General features: G+C 41.3%; 1 protein-coding gene across 1 annotated transcript in view; it reads left to right on the top strand.

Moving 5' to 3' along the window:
* The window catches only part of LOC105929126 (oxysterol-binding protein-related protein 2), a 30,982-nt gene that overhangs the window by 628 nt on the left and 15,901 nt on the right, over positions 1 to 14,453 (top strand). The window lies entirely within an intron of this gene.

Here is a 14,453-nt window from a genome sequence, read left to right on the forward strand (position 1 = left end):
GGGGGGAGAGAAGTCAGGGATCAGCCAAAAGCTGTTCGCGTTTTACTTGTTAGTAAACAGTGGGAATGTCCCCCTGCCTGTTCGCCGCCTCTCTGCGTGAGGCTCACAGGAGCCGTACCTTTTTCCCGTGGAGTAAAGCTGGAGGTCATGACACCTAAAGCCTGCATTGATGCAGAGGTGTTTGCTTTTTTTTTTTGTTTTTTTTTTTTTCTCTGCCCTGCCTCGCTAAGAGACACGGTCTCAGAGGCATACACTGCTGTGTCATTACGTGTTGCATTTTCCTTAAAACGAGCAAAGATACAGACACGTTTCTTCATGCACATTGCATGCAGTGTCTTTGCAAAAGCATGTCTAGTTTTTTGGTTTTTTTTGCAGACAATTGCATGAAACTAGAAGGTAGGATTATGGAGTACTAGCAGAAATCTGCAGGTCTCTGGAATGCACAAGTACGCCGCTTGCAAAATCTTACACGATAATTTCAGAAAGAAGAAGAAGAAGAAGAAACCTCTTTATTTAACGTCACGTTGAACAGCGGACCAGTCTCTCTGGAGTTACAGTTGCAGTCGTTTTGTTATGCGTCTTCCTCCCCAAGGTGCCCTAATTACCCTCCCTAGTTAGTAACTATGGGGATGGTCCCTGTGTGAAAGGGAAACCTGTGTGTGTTTAGTTGCAGTGCAAGGGACTTGAATTTTCTGGCCTTTTTATTGGGTGAGCGGGCTAAAGGATGATTTTAATTGTGAAACGTGTATGCTGTGATCTGTGGGTTGCATTTAAGGGAACAAGAAGAGAAATGTCGTAACGCGCGTCCTGGAGGCCTTGTTTCGACACCGCTGTGTGGAGCGTTGCGGCGTTGGAAGGACCAGGACACGCAGAAGTAGCCGTCTCGTGAATTACTGTGTCACTACGTTATTGATTGCGGATCGGAAATGGCCGCATCCGTCGGTCGGCGTAAAGTGATGGTAACCTTTAGATTTTCCTCTGCCACGCCTTCGTACACAGATGCCCCTTTTGGAGTTGCCGGACTTCGCAGATGTGCTTTGTGCAATGTTGTGCCGCATGAGAGTAAAGCGGGGCCTGAGGTAAAGGCCGCTTCTACCAGGCAACCCTCCCAGCAACAGGGAGATATTACCCTATGTTTAATTTATGGCCGATTAAAGAGAGCCAGTCAGGAGGCTTTCTCTTTAATTTGCTCCGCTTTCAGTGCTGGTCAGCCAGGACAAAATATGGGAACGAAGCTGCGCCTGTCAACGTTTGGTCGGTGCGAGCCAATATTGCGATAATGGATACTTAAATATTCATCTGTTACTCTCTGCAAGGTTTTGGCAGCCTTGTGTTTAATATTTCATCATGTACACAAGTCAAATTTTGATTTTTTTTTTCTTTTCTCAGTATAGATGTGGTCTGGAAACCATTAGTGAGTTACATGCATGGTTGGTGTGTGGAACTGTTAACCTAGGTTAGATTAGACTGGTATAACGTTCTCCTGGTGGGAGGACGTTTAGTTGGGGGGGACAACGGCACTGAACAAACCATTAAATCAAGAAATTTACACAAAATATGCCAGAAAGGTGACGCTTATTCACAAAACTTGCGAAAGTGAACTCAACATATTTGTTATGACAGTTATAATAATGTCATTTATTTATTATTTTCATTTTCGTGAATGGATTGAAGCAAAAAAACAAACAAACAAATAAAGCGAGAACACCCACTAGGCTACAGCAGGTTAGTGAAAATGCAGTTCAGCCTGTTGGCGTTCATAACGTAGGACTTATATCCTCATCCAAAACAGTTGCGTACATCATGATATGGACCGGCAGACCTTATCTGTGCGTCTCTCTCTCAGGAACGTTGACATGCTGAGTTCCCAGGGTGGACGCACGCTTTGTTTTTGTTTTTTGTTTTTCAAGTTTCAAGGCGAGGCACCGGGCCGGTTTAGTACCTTGCAGCTGAAAGCAAAACTCATCTTGGAAGGGTTTCTATTGTAACTGTATTTCTGGAATGTGCTGAGTCATGCTACGCCTGAGCGAGTTCCCTCCGTGCGAGAAAACGAACAGGTGGATGCTCGGCATCCTGCGCAGAATAACGCTGGATGTCATCCTCCAAGGGGAGAAAGGTCCAGTGGAGGGACCTGATCGGGTCGTGCTCATGGTTCTCAGCCCAGAACGAGAACATCGGGGAATTATGGTGTACGAGGATTATCTAGATATTTAACAAGCATCCATATGTTCTGATATATGGCAAAAATAACCAGATTAAATGCAAAACTAAGTTTGTAACTGTCAGTTTCTTTTAAAAAGAGGAGCGAGAGGTCCTCACCGATGTAGCTCTGTGTCACTGACGTGTTTCTGTCTGCCAGGGGACACAAAAAGGCCATTCCTCTCGCTCCGGACTCCAGCGAACCGCGGTGAGAGCCATTACCACGAACGCAGAATATGTGGAACGGCAGTGAACCCTGCCTAAAGTGGTTGGCCCGTTAAAATTATACCAAAAGTGCATCGATAACTTGCCGGGGCGCCCGGCAACATGTGAAGCCCTACAGACCTCACTGGCCTCGGTAAAGGTCAGAGCTCAGGATTCAGAGAGGGAGCGCAGAAATGGCAGGCAGGGCCGAGTTCCAGGAAAACAAGAGTGCTGCTGACCTAAAATAACACTTAATAAGGCCCGGCTCTCATTTCTCCCCAAGAAACATTTGAATCCTAAGTTTCCGGGTAAAATCCGAGTCATCTCGTTTTTTTTTTTTTTTTCTTTTCCACACCCGGTCACCAGGGGAAGGGCATTTTAAAACTTTGACGAAGAATTCATGTAAATGTTACGTGCAGTGGCCCATTGTTGTCATGTTTTTTTGCATCTATTGACCTTTTTTTTTTAGGTCGTTTGGGACTTCTATGAAAGTGGAGATATTTATTTTTCATTTCCATAACCATATTGTCCATCTTCTTAGACACAGAAACTGTCTTTCAGTGGACAGACCCAGGTGATTTAGCTCACAGCCACATGTTATTAGCTGTTATTAACCGTCTATGATTCTGTCAGAACTGATTTTTGCGTCAGCACTTTGGTAGCTAATATGCAAAAAAAAAAAAAAAAGGGGGTCTGCAACCAATTTTCTGCACTGCTGGTCATTCAAGCTTAGCAGGTGTTTTTTTTTCTTCTGGTCTTTGAAGTTTATCCAGGCGTTGGTTTGCGTATGATTCAATGTAACCATTTCCTCAGTTCCAGGGAAATGCACCTCTGGAAGCTAAAACCCTGTGGCATGGTTTATTGGGACGGCCGGCTCTGTTTCTATAGTGCTGCGCTCAGCCTGCCACTAATGTCAGACGTTCAAGCTCTACGGTTAGATCAAACACAGCGGGGCGGAGGAAGCTAGATGGGAATGATGACCGATTACATCCAGGGACAAAACTTTCTCTTTAGCCACGCCTTTCAAGCTGCTTCTCGCTTGGAGACGGCGCTGGAGATGAATTCGATCCAGCTTTTTACGTCCAGTCTCTCTAATCTTGCTTTGTGAAACAATTTTCTGCTGAAAAAAAATTTGGATTTGCATTGCTTGATGCCCCTGGAAGAACCGTGTAAAAAAAAAAACCAAAAAAACAAAAAAAAAAAAACTTGTTAATGAAGGAACGTTTGACACAAAAGCTGCCACTGAGCGTTCTGGACAGGGCTCGTCTTGTGATTGAGGTCCAGTGACCGCGACTTTATACTTGCGGTTGTTCTCGTGAAAAGCCGTTTGGCATTTAAACCTCTCGTCGGTCTTGTGATGAATTCGGCTTCCTGTCTTCAGGCAGCAAGTGTCTTTTTCCAACAATAGGTAGTTTTCTGTACAACTGGTTTGATAGAGTGGAAATTTACTGAACTACTACGATGTAGAGCTGATTGATGTCTTGACTGCGAGAGATACATTTGTGTAAGCTTTAAAACTCTTATTGGGGGAGGAAAAATGTGAATGTTCTTGGTTTGTGCCTGTAGTACGACTCCCTCTGGCCTGGAATATCACATCTAATTGGTGCTCTACGATCAAACGAGATTGCAGAATTATACATACATTTTTAAAAGCAATGGGAAAGCGTTTAAAATCTTCTTCAGCTTGATTTATCCACTCTTCTTCCATTTCAGCGCATTTGCTTTGAAAAACCTGGTGTTAAACTACCTCCACAGCGACGAGCAACTTGTACAACAAGGAAGCTGTTGTCAGTTTCCATAGCTACCCTCCACTCCCAAGTCAGCCTCTTTTTAAATGTTCCTGTCAATGCGCCGACAGAACCATCAGCTGCTCCATTCAGACTCTTCTCAACTCAGTGGCCTGTCGGTGCTACTCCCGCTGGATTCACAATCTCTACCCTGACTACAGATTTCACCATCAAACCCCCTTTTTTTTTTTTGTTCATCCCAGCTCTATTGATCTGCTGCTCTCCAAGCCAGAACCTGTAGCCGTTTGGGGTTTGTGGATCTTCCTATTAGAGACTTATGAGTAATAAACCGGTCATAAATGTGCTTTTTGTTTGCGGTGCACTTCCGGCACATTGTGTTTGCATTGGACGGCAGCTAATGGTTGCGTTGTTTAATTCAAAGCTCGTCTTTTTTTTCCTGCAAATATGTGTCTGGGGTCAGGAAACATAAGATTGTAGTTCCTAGTTTTTACAGGATGTTTTCTTCTCTTTTGAAGTGTCGGTGTAGCGCTGGAATCGCTACACCGTGTAAGGCATGGCGTATTTGGGTCATTTGATAAAGCTTTTGTTCCCACCGTCACTGTGAGGTGTGCACGGTGTCCGTCACGGTCACGTAAACGGCTCGCAGACGCCTGACAGGGAGCGACCGATATGAGCGGAGGCTCTGCTGCGGCCAATCAGATAGCTTGTCTCTGCATCCATCCACTGTGTCAGTGGGTGTGGGTGTGGACCTTCTGAGTCTGTCAGCACGTTTATGGGAAACCCATCTCTGACGCTGCAGTTCAGGACCAAACCCGGGTTACCTGGTCCGCAAGAAAAGTGGTGAAATTATTGACTTGCCAACGTTTATGGTCACAAGTTTCTAACTTGATCTTCATCTCTAGTCAACTTGGTGAAGCGGTTTGGGTCTGAGAATGATGATCATGTTGTGTAAACATACTAATTTATTGTCCTTTATTTATGGCATTATCACAAGATTGTGTAAGCCATAAAGTTGACACAAAACAATGTGTTTACAGCCTGATGGCTTGAATTTATCTCAGTGGTTCTTCAAAACACACAAGCGTGTTCATGAAACACATTTTTCTCTGCTTGGTGATGCTCCAGTGATGCGATCAGCCTCCTCCCACCTTCTAATATGATGTCTAGAGGGCATTTAGTGCAAGGTGGCCTGTTGCTTTAAATTCAAAATCAGGTCACATTTGGTTTACTTTAAAACTAATGATTATTTTGCGTCTGCGTTTTTTTGCAAACTAAAAAAAATACCACGGATCCATCCATCCATCCGTCCGTCCGTCCATCCATCCATCCATCCATCCATCCATCCATCCATCCATCCATCCATCCATCCATCCATCCATCCATCCATCCATCCATCCATCCATCCATCCATCCATCCATCCATCCATCCATCCATCCATCCATCCATCCATCCATCCATCCATCCATCCCAGTCACTTTTTATCTAAAACCAAAAGGCAGTAATTATTCCTACTTCTTAAGTAATGTATCATAGTTAGCACAAATATCCATCCATCCATTTTCCAACAGGCTTATCCCTGCCGGTGCCTATCTCCAGCTGTCAATTGGCGAGAGACGGGGTACACCCTGGACAGGTCACCAGTCTATGTCAGTAGCACAAATATAACAATATTATCCGCAACATGTGTTTATTATCATCTGTGATGATGAGCAGACGTAAGCAAACAGACACTTAGTCGCAGCTTTAAATAGCTGTCGATCAGAATACCTTGCTGCTGTTCTGACTGTTGCATAGGTGGTAACAGAAGAAGCTAATATGGTTAATTAGCTGGGCTATCTGCTGCCGTAGTCAGTAGTTAGTTTTCTTTTATTTTCAGTTTTCTCGTCGTGCCTGCCTGTGTTGTTGTTTTTACTAGGGCTGGACGATATAGAAAAAAAAGCATATCGATAAAATAGAAACCATATTGATCGATTATAGATAATTATCAACAAATTCAAAACATATTTTAAGTGCAGCCCTGGGCATTTTATGCTGTTGCTTAGCAACCTCTTTTTAGATACAGAACACACAAACACTGAATTCAAACTCAACACTTTATTCAACCAACTTTTTACCAAAACTGCAAGTTTTAAAAAAGAAAAAAAAGAACATGTGCTCTCTGAACTCCTTGAAGGGGGCGGAGCTTGGTGACGGAGCGTTCCTGCGTCTGATTGTGATTGGTTAGGAGGACGTAATCACTTTAATATTAACCTACATGACTAGTATGCAAAAGGAAGGAAAACTGTTATTCTATTGAACTTTTTATTGACCCTTTTTTTCTATCATCAATATAAGTCCATCGATCGATCGATATATATATATATATATATATATATATATATATATATATATATATATATATATATATATATATATATATATATATATATATATATATATATATATATATATAATAGCTATTGAATTCCGTCCAGCCCTGGTTTTTACCATGCAGCCCAGTTAGTTTAGTTTGTTTGGAGGTAAAGGAAAGCTGTGCTGTTCTTTTTTCAGCCAGCTGACCAGTAGTGCGCAGCAACATTTAGGGCCAGGGGGCAAACGTCTTCTTTATCCTCCCTACAGCAACGGAAATCTTTTGGCCTCCCCAGCAACATTTCTGGCATCTCATCAAAAGGACCTAAGCCCGTGGGAGCGGTTCGACGAAAACCTTCAGCAGTCTTGAGAGCGAACGTTTATCAATCACATATACCTTGATGCCATTAACCCGGCCATGCCAGTTCCCATGACAACCAGCTTGTCGCAGTCTGACGGGAGCGTTGTACAATAGCTGTTCTGATGCAAGCTGAACACACCCATCCTGACTGGGCCTTCGTCCTCATTGGGTGACAGCATGGGTAAAGAAGCTGCTGTCCAGCAGTGAACTGGCTGCTTGGCGGGTCACCACACCACGCACATTCAACCTAAACCCATATTTGCTATGTTTAGGGTTGCTTCTCAGTGCCAGTGTTCGTCTTATTGCACGCCTTCACTTCTGTTTATGTGTGTCTGTGAATGCCGCCTTCCCAGTGTACAGAGGTGTGTCAGATGTTGAGGTCGGCGTGTGAACAAGAAATGTGGAGGTGTGTTTGTCGGAGGCGTTTGTGTTGCACTGTAAACGCGCCACCTTCACTCTGCCTATTGTTCTTTTCGTCTCCTTGTCCTTCGGACGTCTGGTCAGAGAGAAGTGGTGAATCAGAGGCCGGCTGTCTGATGAAGTGGTCAGGAGGTCCGGGAGTAGACAGACGTCTAGATGGGAACACGCACAGGAGAATAGGTTTAGAGGGGTTTGCGTGCTTTAATCTCACCTATTTACTGATTCTGGCAGTCATGTTTTGGTTGTGTTGTTAAACTTATAGCTTACAGACATTTGAATAAAATGTTAAAGAACGCGCAGGAGCGAGCGAAGTTTTCAGGAGTCTGGAGCATCTGGAGTGACGCAGCGCTGGCTCTCTCCCTCATGCAGCTTAGAGCTGCCTGTCAGCTGGCTGAAAAAGGCTCCTGCACTTTTCCCTGCATTATAAAAAGAAAATGGTTCCAGTTGCTAAAAACATAGACGCTTAGTGGAGGGATGGGCAACTTCCATGATAAAGAGGGCCAAAGTTTTTTCAATACGACCGTTGGAGGGCCATATGACCACGCACTTCAAATAATTAGATATGAAAGATGCTACAAATGATTCTCAATAAGTTTAAATATAAATTTTATATGAATTTATATCTGTATGTTTACTGCACCAACATACAACTATTTTCTGCCTATAAATGCATTTTAATATGTCCTTAGGCAAAAGACAAACCGTTTGCTTTAAAAAAAAAGTGCAAAAAGGAATTTGAACTTCTTCATATCAAAGAACAAAAAGTTTGCAAACAGTTTCTGTGTATAAAATAAATGCAATTTAACATGTCCTTCATGCAACAAAGAGAATACGTTTGCTTAAAAAGTGCAAAAAGGAATTTGAACTCATTCATAACAATGAAGAAAAAAGTTTTAAAACAACTGATTGCAAATAGCTCTACAGCGGCTCTGGCAGCTCCAGTGTACTTCTCATATTTAACCTTATGCAAGGTGTTGTAATGTCGACTTAAGTTGTAATCTTTCAGGGCTGATGATGTCTCCAAGCAAACTAGACACATTGGTTTTACTTTGAATTCAGTGAAGAGGTATTCTTCTTCCTATTTTGTCTGAAAAATGTGATTTTCTCTGTCAAGTTTTCTCTTTATGCCAGTCCTAGTGGCCATGGCTCTTGACTTTCTTCCTTGCTGTTGCAAAGCGGCCCGTGCCCGCTATTGTTTGTGTACAGCGCGCCCTCTATCGGTCAAAAGTATAATTACTTTTTTTAAATTTATTATTAAATTATTTTTGATCTATTCGCGGGCCGAACTGAGTGATGACGAGGGCCGTGTGTCAGTTGCTAATCCCTAGCTTAGTGGGTTAAAACTAAACACTGCAGTAGACAAGCTGATGTCTGGCTGGCTACCTCAGTAAACTGCCTGACTAATCAGCCAGCTAACATTAGCTTGTTAGCCTCTGTTTTCCTCTATAAGGAGCAGAAAATCTACTACTTAATTTCCCATATTTTAGCTTAAATCATGCATGAAAATCAAAGCACAGAATCTTAGCAATAACATTATTATAAAGTAAAATGACAATTTAGCTGCAGTTGGAATAATTGTAGGTTTTCTGGTAAAAAGAATTGGATCATGTTATACATTTTAGAGTAAAACCTTTAGGGGTATGCTGTGGTTAATATTCACGCTGTATTTCTCTCACTGCAGCGATAACCAGCATTGTGTGGAATGAATGTAAAAGATTCATTCCATATCTTCAGGTTCTGAGCAGGTTGCAACAACTGTGTTTACCTAAAGGTTTTAGGTAAGAGTCAGGCTGTTTTATTTAGAATACGTTCGTGTGGTTTGACCATCAGGAGATAAAATAATTCAGCTGGAGCAACTTTTAACCTTTCATTTCGTGGCATCTAATTTGTAAATTGTAGTGCCTAGTTTTTACAGGATGTTTTCTTCTCTTTTGAAGTGTCGGTGTAGCGCTGGAATCGCCGTCTCTGGGTCTTGTGTGTCAGGCGTGGCGTATTTGGGTCATTTGATAAAGCTTTTGTTCCCACCGTCACTTTGAGGTGTGCACGGTGTCCGTCACGGTCACGTAAACGGCTCGCAGACGCCTGAGAGGGAGCGACCGATATGAGCTGAGGCTCTGCTGCGGCCAATCAGATAGCTTGTCTCTGCATCCATCCACTGTGTCAGTGGGTGTGGGTGTGGACCTTCTGAGTCTGTCAGCACGGTTATGGGAAACCCATCTCTGACGCTGCAGTTCAGGACCAAACCCGGGTTACCTTGTCCGCAAGAAAAGTGGTGAAATTATTGACTTGCCAACGTTTATGGTCACAAGTTTCTAACTTGATCTTCATCTCTAGTCAACTTGGTGAAGTGGTTTACCTTCATGATAATGCTGCACTTATATGATAATATGATATATGATATGATAATAGCTGCAGTCTCTAAAATTAATCATTTATCCCTGATTATTTGTCAGAAACTGAAGCCCCAGTCAACCCCAGATCCTGTTTCAATGTAGAAATCTATTTATGAAAGTCCTATTTTTTTTTACTGAGCATAGCAGGTAAACCATTGGTAATGATACTCTCGTTAGTCAAAACCGTTTTCTCATATTTTAAATAGTTTTCATGCCTTTTGTGTAACTTTAAAAAGTTTTTCTTTTGCCCTCTTTTCACATATTGTGAAATATGCTCAGCGGCATGTGAGCCTGGGGTAAGTTGCTTAACACATACACTTAGGTTTTGTTGTTGTTGTTGTTGTTGTTGTTGTGAGGCTCAACTATAGCTTCTGATCTTCTGTTATAACCATAAAGTAAATGTAAAATTGCTTTATTACAGTTGCAGATTATAATCAGATATTGTTCAATTGTGTCTAGTAAAGCCTTGACTAGTCCAGGAATAACTGTTCGTGGCATTAATCAGTTTTATTAGAGGAAGAAGTTAAAACATGTAAAGCTTTGTGTCTTTTGTAGAAATGTCTGGTCTGGTGTTTTTTGTGTAGTTCCAGTGTGAGAGCTTTCCTGGCCTTTTTCCCTTTTTTTTTTTTTGGTTTGACCTGCCAATTTTAAGCAACCAGGTTTGAGGAAAATGGTTCTTTGACAGAGGTAGTAGTTTTGAAAACAGAACATTAAAGCAGCACCGTGTAAGTTTTGACCCAAGTATTGGCTTAATTTGAGATATATTAAATGATTTTTCAGGTCAATATACAGAGCTTGGCACTAGGAATGCAAGTTATCGATTAATGAGTTAATCTAAAGTTGATTGGTCTTATCAATTGTTTAACCATTAATTGATAAGTGGCCTAGTTTCTTCTAAAGTCTTTCAATGCCATGGAGGGCTATTTTCTTTGCAATATGCTGAATTTTAAAAGAGGAACATCATTATATTTTTTTAACAATTTATTGTGCCACTTGTATTAAATACTGACTGAATAAACAAAAATTGTGGTTTTCTCACACATTAATAAACTTGGACATATTTATAAAACAAAACAGGGACTTCAGGGTTCTCGTCGTTGCATTTCAGTGCAACCGGCCGTTACGCAGAAAGTTTTCAAAATTATGCTGAAATTAGACTGTTACGCTCATTTTGAATAAGCGTAATAGTCAGTATGACACAAATGTTTCAGAGCAACATGGAAATGTCAGTAAAGCTATAAAACACCCGGACAACAAAAGCTAGCGTTAGCTGTTATTAGCTTGACAGACTAATAATCTTCAAACTGCACTACGCCACGCTCCGCTGCGAGAAGGCATCTGGGTGACTGATTGGTGCATTGAGCCCAAAAGGCAAACACAGTTGTTAACATAGGAAAATAAATAATTAGTAAAATGACTCTACTTTATAAATTTCAGGCTTATGTACGTTCATGTTGCCTTGACCTTTTATGTTTTGAGATGGAAACTTCATAAGATCTCAAGCCTTGTTTTCACCAGATATTGTTGCATTGCTTCACATTTATGAGGATTTTATTACACATTTGACACGACTTCATTGGTCAGGGAGCATTTCAGGTGTAAAATGCGTCTTTTCCTCTTCTTTGAATCACATTCAAGTAGACAAAGAACAATTTTTGTCATAGTTTCTTGTCCTAATATCGCAGTTGATCCTAACTCCCCAAACCTTTTGAAATTATTTCCACACCCTTTCATTCCAGATGTTCGTCAGTTTTTAAATATAATTTTTTTTATAGATTACCCAGACAGGTCTGGGAGATGTATACACACCATAATTAAGAATTATCCGCAGCTTAAAAAAAATGGCTTGAGACAGAGATTTCATCAGACTTGAATGTACAAAACATTGCAAAGGCCACTCCAGATGTGAAATGGAGTGACACACGTTTGTTGCGTCAGGCCTAACTGTGTGAACGGGTATAAAAACAGGATTGTTTGCATGTCTTCTGGCGTTATAGGGCTGAACCTTTAAAACACAAACCTCCAAGGAAGAAAGAAGGCCGTTGAAACGTTTGCCTGTCTGCACAACGCAAACGCCTTAATTATTATTCAGCGAGTAGAGCACTGGCAGGGCACAGAATAAGTGAAGCAGTGATGCACAGAAATATGTGGGATAAATGAAAATCTGAACTGCTGAGATGGCCAATGCTTTGTCCAGTGGCTTACTGTGAAAACAAGAGATTCTGAAAGCACTTTGATCATTCAGCAAGTTCCTCTCTTTTGATCACGTCCTCTCTAAATAGGATGTAGACTGCTGATTTTAATGAATCTGCCAGGAAATGCCACGCTTGTACCTCAGCTGAGAAGAAAGACATTTTTCCCCCCAATTTGTTCAATTTGGTGTTGAATTTGGCCAAGTGTACGTTTCCGCCACATTTAAGCTTACTATAGTAATACGAAATATTTAATCATATCTGACCTTTTTTTTTTTCAATTTCCAAATGACAGAACCAAAAACAAGCAGTAATGCACCAGGGTAGGGTTAGGGTTAGGGCTGAAAGGTCCGCTGGGGTCCATTCTGTTCATCTTATCGACCGTGGATGCTGAGCTCAAAGTTCATTCATGTGCTGAAGGCGTTGCCGATCTCTGGCAAAGGTGAAATCCCCGTTCCTTGTGAAACAAACGGAGAGGGAGCGTAAAATAAACTGGAACACACATAATGTTCCCTATTCGGGGTTTTGCCATCAGAATGGATCCGCTTTAGAAAATGAGTTGTTTTCAGGTATGTTAAGATTTTCTGTTTATTTCTACTGCAGACATGGCCTATTAGTTGTTACTTATTACTTATATTTTACCTTCATCTGGGTAGATATGTAAATGGAAGTGTAGATGATATGCTGTGCTGTTCTCCGTGGCAACATCACTCTTGTAAGTACACCAGACTGTCATCTACTTTAGGAATATTAGTTTGAGGAAAATATTTGAACTTATAAGCTATAATGAGGAGATACTTTTGATCTTACTTGTTCAGTTGGCTAGCTCAACAAAATAGTTTCTCCTTGCCCTTCATCTCCAGTTTTGATTTAACTGCTAAGGACCGGCTGTACAATAGTGACGCCGTATCAGGAAAAGGAAACTTTTTAAACGATTAGTGTTTAAAAAGAATCCAAAAACTGGCAAAAGAGTAAGTGATCAGCTTTCCGCTCGCACCATAATGTGATCAAGCGGTTTTCTTAAGAATGTAAACCTTGGTCCAGCTGGGAGTAGGGTTGTCACGATACTCAAATTTCAAACTCGATATCGATACTCAGGAAAATATTCAATACTCAATACCATTTCCAATACCAAGGGAATAAAACAATGACAAATAATTTTCAATCTCAACGTGGAACATGGTTTCTCAACAGAATCACAAATGCTAGTTAAATAAATGCCAAATAAATAACCTACATTAACACATGCCTATGGTAACATGCTAGCTACAGCTAATACAGCTAATTAATGCGGACCACCGGTTGCGCTAACATCATATCATAACATAATATCACAGTCTGTGTTGTCTATAATATATTATTGCAATGCTGGAGCCATTGTTGCTAATTTGGCCTTAAACTTCAACAGCTCCACTACTACTGCTAGTATAGATTGACCACAGACCACAGATAAGATTTTCAGACACTACATTTTGAAATCCAGACCCTCTGAAGTCTGGATGTGTTGGGGCGTGTACATGTAAATAATTTAGACAAAATCTATTTATCTTTAATATATGTCTCAGCAGCTGCTGAGCACAAACTGGCAGCGAGTCAACAATTACGTCAACAGTTGTATTTGATTTATGGGCTGTGTCGGCGTGGTGGAAATGTTACCTGTGAGTTTGGTTTCCATGTAGTAAGACCATTTAGATTACATCAGGGAGACGAGCGCACACAGTAAAGTGCGCGTCTCTAGGAACTGTGCCCTTGTATTGTTAAGAAAATGGTGCAGCCTACTTAGAGATGGGGAGGAGAGTCTTCCAGGAATATTTTCTTAGGACTTTTTCTAGGAAAGTAGCTAGAAACTTGAAAACGATGTGCTGATGTATATTGAGATCTGGCCCATTATAACTCTGGAGGAGCTGCAGAGATGCAGAGCTCAGGTGGGGGAATCTGTTAACGATCAGCCGTGTACGCTATAAATCTGGCTTTCATGGAGGATTCACCGCTCAGATGAGGCCAATACTGAATTAGTGAGTTCACATTGTGAACTGAACACCGTGTTGTGGACGCTAGCACTGCTCAATCCCCTCCAACTCCCCATGCCCAGCGTAAAACATGGCGCTGACAGCGTCCGGCTGTGGGGACTCTTTTTTTATTTTTATTTTTTATTTTTTTTCAGCATGGACTGTGAAGATGGTAGGAATTGATAAGAAGATGTATTGTAAAAAAGCAAAGGGAGAAAACCTGTTAAAGATTACGAACATGGGTCCATTAGACAACAGCAATTAATGTTATAGTGTTGAAATCCAAAGTCAAATAAACTCGTTTGTACCCACAACTTTTACAAATTAAGTCTGATTCCGTACTGCTGTACTAGCTTAACTTCTTAGTGGTGCTTGAAGATTTACCCAGTTTTACAGCCTCTCGCTTGGCTTGTTCCACCCTCACCCATAATCAGCCTTTCACCTTGACCGTTTTAAGAAGTAGGCGAGCAAGCTTATTTTTTTTTCTTCAGTTTATCACTGTGCTAAACAGAAGTCCAAAACCCTTTACTAATGGCCGACTCATTTTGGAAGTCCAGCACCAGAGATCTCACAGTTT

Source organism: Fundulus heteroclitus, chromosome 1, assembly GCF_011125445.2.
Source record: "Fundulus heteroclitus isolate FHET01 chromosome 1, MU-UCD_Fhet_4.1, whole genome shotgun sequence".
Lineage (NCBI taxonomy): Eukaryota > Metazoa > Chordata > Actinopteri > Cyprinodontiformes > Fundulidae > Fundulus > Fundulus heteroclitus.